Source organism: Rhinolophus sinicus, linkage group LG02 (assembly GCF_036562045.2).
Source record: "Rhinolophus sinicus isolate RSC01 linkage group LG02, ASM3656204v1, whole genome shotgun sequence".
Lineage (NCBI taxonomy): Eukaryota > Metazoa > Chordata > Mammalia > Chiroptera > Rhinolophidae > Rhinolophus > Rhinolophus sinicus.
This window is the reverse complement of record NC_133752.1, coordinates 17,994,544-18,003,130: the sequence shown is the minus strand read 5'-3', so window position 1 is coordinate 18,003,130 and position 8,587 is coordinate 17,994,544. Positions and strand designations below refer to the sequence as shown.

General features: G+C 47.5%; 1 long non-coding RNA gene across 1 annotated transcript; it reads right to left on the bottom strand.

Annotated features, from left to right (window-relative positions):
- Positions 1-1,154: 1,154 nt before the first annotated feature.
- On the bottom strand, positions 1,155-6,190 carry LOC141568248 (uncharacterized). Its single transcript, XR_012491333.1, has 3 exons — positions 6,090-6,190; positions 5,850-5,988; positions 1,155-1,734 (listed from the first exon to the last, which is right to left on the bottom strand). It is a non-coding gene; the product is annotated as an uncharacterized LOC141568248 (long non-coding RNA).
- Positions 6,191-8,587: the final 2,397 nt, after the last annotated feature.

The following is an 8,587-nucleotide window of genomic DNA, read 5'->3' as shown; positions in this document are numbered from 1 at the left end:
GTCTGTCAGGAAGCAGCCACAGGGTCCAGATGAGGGGAGACGGTAGCTTAGGGGAGGGTGGTCATGCCGATGGTGGCCCTTCCTGCAGTTCACCAGCACCGCTTCACCTTCCTCACTTCTTGCCCAGACTATTACAGCAGCCTCTGAATTCTTTATCCATACTCCCCAATCACTCCCGCACAAAATCAATTCTGAAAACCACCACCTGGTAACACATCCTGGATTACAGCTGTGAAGATGCTGCTAGAAATCTATCCAACCCCAGGCTCCCTTCTAGTCACATCCCCATGACCCAGTTTGAGTTAATGAGATACACATGGAAGTCAACAAGTGTGGCTGCCCAGAAAGTTACTTGTTTTCAGATAGACAATAACAGACTCAGCTGGCACAAGATCTTTGCCTGGTGTTTTCCTGTGATAGAAACACCATGCCTGGCGGTAGAGCCACATGCTAAGGATGGCAGAGCACAAAGTGAGAAGTGCCCTCGTTCTGATGGTATCTTTGAGCCCCCGGAGCACCCCTGGAAAAGAAACCTCTATTTGGTTAAGCAGCTATAGTTGATTTCTATTAAAAGCAACTGAGCACATTTCCTCCCCAAAGCAAAGAGCTCAGGGAATTAATTCACCTGCAGCAACAGAAGACTAGTTCCAAATGGATTGTCCCTAAAACCAAGGGAGGATCAGGTTCTGGAAGACAGGTATGTCACTAGGATATTAGCGTTTTCAATGACATAAATTCTTGATTTCTGTGGGGTAATTGCTAGAACACTGCCATTCCCATACAGGCAGACGCGCTAATGGAAGGAGAAGACTGGGCCAAAGCCCAGTGACAGCCCACCAGAGGGGTTCACTCTGGATACCTGGATTCCTTCCCTCGAGCATAACGCATCATGGGAACATCTAGAGAGGTCTCTGAGCACGAGCTCCAGGGCAGTCTTCTAAAGACAAATCACTTCCAGCTGCTGGCGTGTGTCAGAAGACCAAAGAGGGTCTGGAACCCAGAGGTAAGACTCACCCTGCAGCGTCCAACATGTCCTCAGAAGAGATGTCGCCGGAGGCTCCCGGGGATGTCCAAGAGAGGACTCAACCCGGAGCAGCGGTGACCAGGTTCTCGTCTCCACGCAAGAAAGAATTTGAGAGGGAGACAGATGCAGGAAAGAGAAAGCAATTTATTGTAAACGAAAGTACACACTTGAGAGAAAAGTGCCCGTAAACTCAGAAAATGATTCGCAAGGAGGGAGTCCCAATTAGGGGTATTTATCCCTCCCAGGGCAGGAACTGGTATCCCATTGACGTGGTTCATCCATCTCCTCCCCCTGGGCAGGACCCTCCATTTCCTGCTTTTTCTTCCTTATTTGGTTCCTCCGGAACTGTCATGGTGTCAGATGCACGATGGGAGTTGTAGTAACCACAATGGAAATGACATTAAAAGTAGCTAAAGGTCAGGGATGCAGTCACAGGGATCAGTCTTGCTGGATGAAACTGGGTCTTGGTTTTTCTCCAGCTGCAGGTGCTGGACGCAGTCACTTGTTACTTGTGTAACCAGTGGGGCACCGCATGTTGTACCCCGGAGGGGGTTGTCAGCATCCTAGGCGACCTATCCGGCTTCACTGGGACCATGAGCAGTGATGGAGGCGCCAATCAGGCCAAAACAACATTCTAGGCCCTGGGTGTAGGCCCAGACAAAGCAGGCAGCATCCAAGAGGCCCGCCGGGGGGGAAAAGGGAAGGTTTCCCTGCAGGGAGAGAGCAGCACGTATGAATCAGCGGGGGTCACATTCAAATACGGACTCCAAGTCAGGTGGTCTGGGGTGAGGCCAAGGAGACTGCATTTCTAATAAACTCAGGGGCTGCTGAGCACATGACCACACTTGGAATCACAAGGAGGTAGAACCCAGCGTTTGGAAGTGGGGCCATATAGGGGTAAAGAGGAAGCTACTGAGCGGGAGGTGTGTGTGTGTGTGTGTGTGTGTGTGTGTGTGTGTGTGTGTACATATGTGTGCTTATATTTTGATGGTAGGAATCAGTTTGTGACTCAGAAGAAATCTGGTGCGTGAGCAACAGAGAAGCTCTAATTTTAGAGGATACTCTAATAATGGGCAGGTTGCCCAGGCAGGAGCCCAAGAAATGTCTGAGGACAAGAGATTCCCCCGGTACCTTTAGGAGCCCTGCCAGCTGCCATCACTGCAACACACGACTGAGGACAGCACCCTGTTTATAGCCTCAGTCTGGGTGGCTGCGATCCACAGACTGGACTCGAGAGGCTGCCCATTTCTCCCCGTGCCAGGCAGTCGTAACCAGAACTGACTGTTCAAATCGAGTAACTTCCAGGAGTTCTTGGACTCCGCACAGGGGAACAAAAAAGGCAGGGGGAGGGGGGGAGGCGGCCAAGAAGGTCAATGCGTTACTGCTTTACTGCAATCGCAAGCTGGCGCCCAAGCCATTTTATTTAAATATAAAAAGAGATTTGACCTCAGTCTGAATTCTAAGCCAGTAAACCAGACAGATTGCTACCTTTATGATTGGGGAAAACAATAAAGCTATTTTCATTTGAAAGAGAGTAAAAGTGCAGAAAGGGCCTGGCCTTCGGAAAATTGTACCGGATTGACGACAAAACCATGCATGCCCACACTTCGCCAAAATGTAATCTGTGCTGGCAGCTGCAATACTCAAAGTCAAAAGAATGTTTTTATTTGCTCTTAAATGTGGACCCAAAAAAAAAAATGAGTAAGTAAGGGCACTAGATCTAGAGGAAATATAAAAGCTGGTGTGGCCTTGGCATCTGCTCTTTCAAGCCTGTCTGGGGCTGTGTGAAGAAAACCCCCTGGTCTGCTCCATCTGTCCTCCGTGCTCATTTAAGCTGCATCAAGACGATATTTGAATCAACAGAACACAAAAAAAGTGCCTCAGAAAGGGCCATGTGTGGTAGACGGAAAACATACAAGAGGAGAGAGACCAAAGCAGGGGTATCTTAGGATTCACAGTCAAATCTGAGTGAAGCCTGTATTTCCTTTCTCAAGAGTTACAGTTTTTCTTCTTGACTCAAATTCTGGTCTCCTCACGGGTTTGGGATGGGAAGGGTACATCTGGGACTGAGAATCCAGTAAGGAACGCACAGCAGTCCTGACTCCATCCTGATGGCTGCCAGGAAGTCGAGGCAAGTAAGCCTGTGAGGTGAGTCTTTCTCCTCCATCTTTGTCCAGTGTGCTTACTGACTGCGGAATTGGCTCTGGAATTCTGGGTAGAGGTCTTGGCTGGTTTCTCAAGAGGCATGTGTAAAAGTTTATTTATAAGCAAAAGAAACTCCCTTTTATTCTTACCTCATTGTTGGCATAAATCCACCTGCCCTCCTTTCAGCTGCGAGCTGGTGCAGGCCTGAGCACATTAGTCTCTATTAAGTGGGGGGAAAATTAAACTTTGGTGCAGTAGAGATAAAAGCTGTGGGAACACTGGAGACCTAGAAAGCAATGTATGGAAAAGAGAAACTAGATGTTTGCAAATATTGTTTCTGGTCAAACTTACAGTGTGGACATAGAACCGCTGTGAATCAAGGACGTTTGTGGGGAGAGGAGGTTAAGGAAAGAGGGACTTGGAACATTTTAAATCAATTTGCTCTGGAGTTGCCTTCATATAAGTAGCCACAGCCTTGTACGGCTGCTTGGGGCTCTGGAGTGTCAATCTCACCCCAGGGTCCCTACCGTACTTCCCCGAAAATAAGACAGGGTCTTACATTAATGTTTGCTCCAAAAGACACATTGAGGTTTATGCTCAGACGATGTCATCCTGAAAAATCATGTTAGGGCTTATTTTCCAGTTAGGTCTTATTTTCGGGGAAACACGGTATTAAATGCACTTCCTGGTCAATTACAGACTGAAAAAAATCTTGAGGAGGGACAGTGGGGCCTTCCAGGCGGGTAAGTGATTGATAGAAACCAATGCAAAGATTTGTTTTCATCTTTTCCAAACAGGTAGAGAGGTGTCTTGTGTTCAGCCCTTCTGACAACAAAAAACTCAGGAACTCACCTGAACAATGTGCCACCCAGTAGAAGTTAGAAAGCAAAAGGTTAAACGTGAAGAAGAGACAGATGAAACTAGAAAGAATAACAGAGAGAAGACACATGGAACAAGGATAGATGGAGAAGTTCCAGGGCTGGGGCACGACAGGCCTAACAGGACTGAGGAGGAATCTCAGGAGAGAGATCTTTGGAAGGGTCGGTACCCTGAGGCCAGCTTAAGGCACATGCATCTCTCCTAATTCCTTTGGCAGAGGCTGGCAGGGGCTGTGGATACAGCAGCGCTACAAGGTACTGAAAGGAAAACTGGATTTGGGATTCAAGGGCCAGCATCTCCTCTCAGGTGGTGGTGAAACTTCCCACACAGCATCCGTTCTAGAAGGAGCTGTAGAGTCTGTGTCGAGCATGTGAGGGGCCTTAGGTCCAGTTATGCACGAGACAGGTGCAGACCTTGCACTACAGGAAGAGCTAGAAGAAGGATTTAAAATATACATTTAAACACACACACAATTGCACCGAGAGTCATAAAATGGGAAGGACAGCACTAGAAAAAAACTTGTCAAGGAGACCTTGACATGATCTAGGGTTTAAGGAAGGTGCCCCTGAGGATGTGAAGAAGAAAGAGGAGGAGGAAGAGAGGAAGAAAAAGAAGAAGGAGAAAGAGAAAGAGGTGAAAAAAGACAGAGTTAATTGAGCACTTACTATGTGCACAGCACTGTTGCAAGCATTAAGCATTTATTGACTCATTTAATACCTACAACTCTACAAAACGTGTGCTGTTATTATCCCCATTTAATAAATGGTAAGTAGCTTGCCCAAGGTCATCCTCCTTGTATATCATTGATGGTTCTCGTCACTGTCTTTAAAAGATCTCCACTTACTTTTTAAAAAATGATGCAGAAAACATAAACAAATGTCATGTTGAGTTTTCAGTCTCTCCAAGCTCCAAATCATTCTAGACAACAGGAAGAGGCATAGCAGTGGCCATGAGGGCTGCCCAAACAGGCCCTGGAAGCTGTGCAGACTGTAATCGGGGGCTCTCCTCTGTCCTGCAGTCACGGTTGGTACATGAGCAGACTCTGGGGCCAGCCTGCCTGGGCTCAGATCCCAGCTCCGGCACTTACCACTGAGAGGTCTGGAGCAGGTTACTTAGCTCTGCGTCTCTCTGCCTCTGTTTCATCATCAGTAAAGTGGGAATAAGAATAGCACCTGCATCACCGAGCGGTCACGAGGGTTACATGAGTCACGGTGTGTAAAACATAGAGGACAATCTCTGGTCTGCAGTGAGAGCTATGTAACTGCTCAGAAATGTGCCTGGCAGACAGGGCCTGTTCAATACCCCGCAATGCTCTCTGGTGAGCAAACATCCAAAGTGAGGAGCAAGTGTCCTCAGGGAGGAGTGTAGCTGAAGCAGAAGCCCGAGAGCTGACAGGAAACCAAGCATCCTCTACCTCTGCCTCTCCCTTCTTTCATTCTTTTATCCAACACACGTCGGTGAAGGCCTTGCACAGTACCAGGCCCTCCTAGGGAAGTGGGAGGTGTATAACTGGGGTTAACAGGAAGTCCAGAATTCTTAAGCCCCAGGGCACCACCACATTTTATACCATCCATCAGTTACCATGATCAGGTGGGGGCAGAAAAGCTCAGGCAGAGAGGTGGAGTGTGGCGTGACCCCTGTGCATGCTTTTACGCGTACCATCTGAAGCACAGAGAAGCGAGGAGTGATTCACCTAAGTGATACCGGACAAACAAAAGCAACATATTTCTGCTGTGCATACAGATGTACACAAAAGAGTCTTGTTTTCCATAACCTCCCTCTGGCCCCTTTGGACTCTCACCTTCTCTTTCTTCCCGGCGTCCCGACCACAGCTTCTCACTGCCCTTGGCGTGTCAGACGTGGGAAACAGCATGGTGGCTACAATCTGTAGAATCATTCCTTACATGTTGGTACAGCTTCGGGTTGTGGAGCAGAATAAACTGGAGGCATAAAAAAAGAAAGGCTTTCCGAAATCCTCACTGAGTTCAAAAGCAGCGGGAGATAGTAGAACAAGAGATTTGAATTTCATGCTCTCCCTCACCTGGGCCGCGAGTTTTGAAAATACAGAATTCCTAACATGCTGACCTTGGCAATGACAGGACTCAAGCTCAGAATCTTCTAAAGGATTTGGGCTGCTCTGTGTTTTCCCCACAGAATTGGGTGTCGGCTTCTTCAGCACAAAGTTAAAGCCTGAAGACATGGGTGCACATATTTTAAAGATTCACTGAAGTGTGAATTTGTTTCTTTGTGTATTTGTTTCTTTGGCATCTAATTCGGTGCTTTGCTCCAGGCTTCATATCCCAGGCATAATCAAGTATTATTTAAGATGTAGCCAGTGTTTAAAGTCCTTTTCTTAATGTGATGGAAACTTGGGGGTACAGGGAAAAAAGAAAAAAACTCCATATTCAGCCTTTCTCTTGTCTAAGGAAGCAAAGGTCCTGCTGGGTGGACATTCTCTAACTTGAGAAGGTCTGGTACATGCAAATATGAAAATATTCCTGCTTTCAGGTCCTGCACTCCAGCGAGTGGCAGCACCAAGCAAACCTCGCCCCCAAAGTTCCAGATGCCCAGGGGTTGTCATTTGCTGGGGCTTTCCCCATCATCAGTGAAGACATTTCCCCATTGTGGATCTCACCACTGAATAGTTTCTGTTTGTTGCAATTTGTATCATTAAAATCAAAGATCAGTGTTGGGTTCTGGGCGGGGTTCTGCAGGGCCAATTCGATGTCCTTGATAAATGAAGCAGCAGTACTTTATAATCTCAGTGGTTTCTTTTTGCAGAGTCACCCTCGGACTTTAGAAATAGCCTTCAAGATAGGGTTTGGGAGGGTTTTCGACAGGACCTAGCTGAGTGCTGGGCTCTGTGATGGCCCTGCTAGAGGCTGCCTGCGGACAGGTGAGAAGCAAAGGTGGCAAGAGAGAGAATGGGAATAGGGGCGGGACAAGGAAGGAGCAGAGAGAAGGGATGAAAGGATTTAAATGACTGGTCCATGGTCCATCCTCCAGTAAGTAGAAGAGATGGGACTTAGATTCAAACGTGGTTCTATTTGACTCCAAAATCCAAACTCCTCCCCTTATAACAGGCTTGGAGAGGTGTCACAGGTGGTTCCTAGCATAAGAAGGGCACTCTCGTGACGATAGTTCCCAACTGATCTGTTTAGCTCTATTGATTTTCACAAAAGCATTTTTAATAGGCGTAGTGCGTGCCAGCCAATCAGATGGGAGTTAAACAAGACATAGTTCTCACTCTTGAGGAAATCACAGTCTAGTAGAGAGGTGAATATGCAAACACGTAACTATACAAACAAACGGAAAAAAATCTAGTAAAGGTAAGAACATAGACAAGCACAAAATGCCATAAAATCAGACATAGGGGAGTAACTATTGATCTAGAGAATCTGACAAATATACATAAATATGGGGATATTTGATCTGGGTTTTGACAGTTGAGTAGGAGTTCAGACAGCAGACAATGGCAAGGAAAGGTATTGCAAGCAAAGGAACAGTTAGTTATTCCAAAGACAAATATGGGAACAATATGTGGAAGCAATGAGGTGGCCGATGTGGCTCAATAAAAGCATATACAGCCCCAAAATAGAAGGCTGCCACAGAAAGCAAGAAATTCTCCATTGCTGGAAAGGTCTGAGCAGACTGTAGACAGGCCTCTGTCAACCAAAGAATGGTCATGGTGAATTCTGCCTGGAGTCCTCGCTGGTCCCTAAGCTTTTCCCAGCTCAAGTGCGGCTCACACCGGGGTTGGAGTGTGGTGGTGCAATGGTGGAACACACGGCCTTGAAGTCAGACAGGCTGGGTGGGAACTCTGACTGTTCCCTGACTGTGCTGGGGGCAAGTTACTGAGCCTCTCTGAGCCTCGGGCTGTACACATGGGCTCTAACACCTGCCTCACATGCTAGAATTAAAGAAATGACTGATCTGGAGCATTGAGTACGGTGGCTGGAGTGGAAGATGAGTCCACAGTGTATGACCGTTGGCGATGACGTCATTTTTACTGCAACAGATGGGAAATACCACCGGGGTGAGGAACTTCGACCTGCTCTTCTCGCGAGGTCAGGTGGCCTGGCGTGCCGGGGGTGGCAGCCAGCGACAGAAGCCACATCAGTATTTGCTGTGGAGCAGAGCTAGGACAGGTGAGGAGAGTGACGTCATACAAGTGCGGGGTCAGATCCTGTATATAGAATTTTGGTATTTTGTTCATCGTAGATTTTTTTACCTTAATTTTCACTTTTGGGAAAAAAACGTTGCAGTGCTACATATATTACATATCTTGATCCCTGAGCGTTTTAGCGCCTTCTTAAATTTGGTGCCTGAGGCAAATGCTTCATTCCCCTCACCTTAACCCCTCCTCAGGCTGTTCCCTGCGGTTTTCCATGCCTAGCACCCCATGTGAGCAGCTGCCGTGGGTCCCAACCTTTACGTGAATGCCTTTCTTCCCAGGACCCCCTTCCCTGTGCAGAGGGCCCATGGGACCCCAAGGCTCTAAACAAAACAGCTTATGCCTTGGTAGTACCTGACTCCACT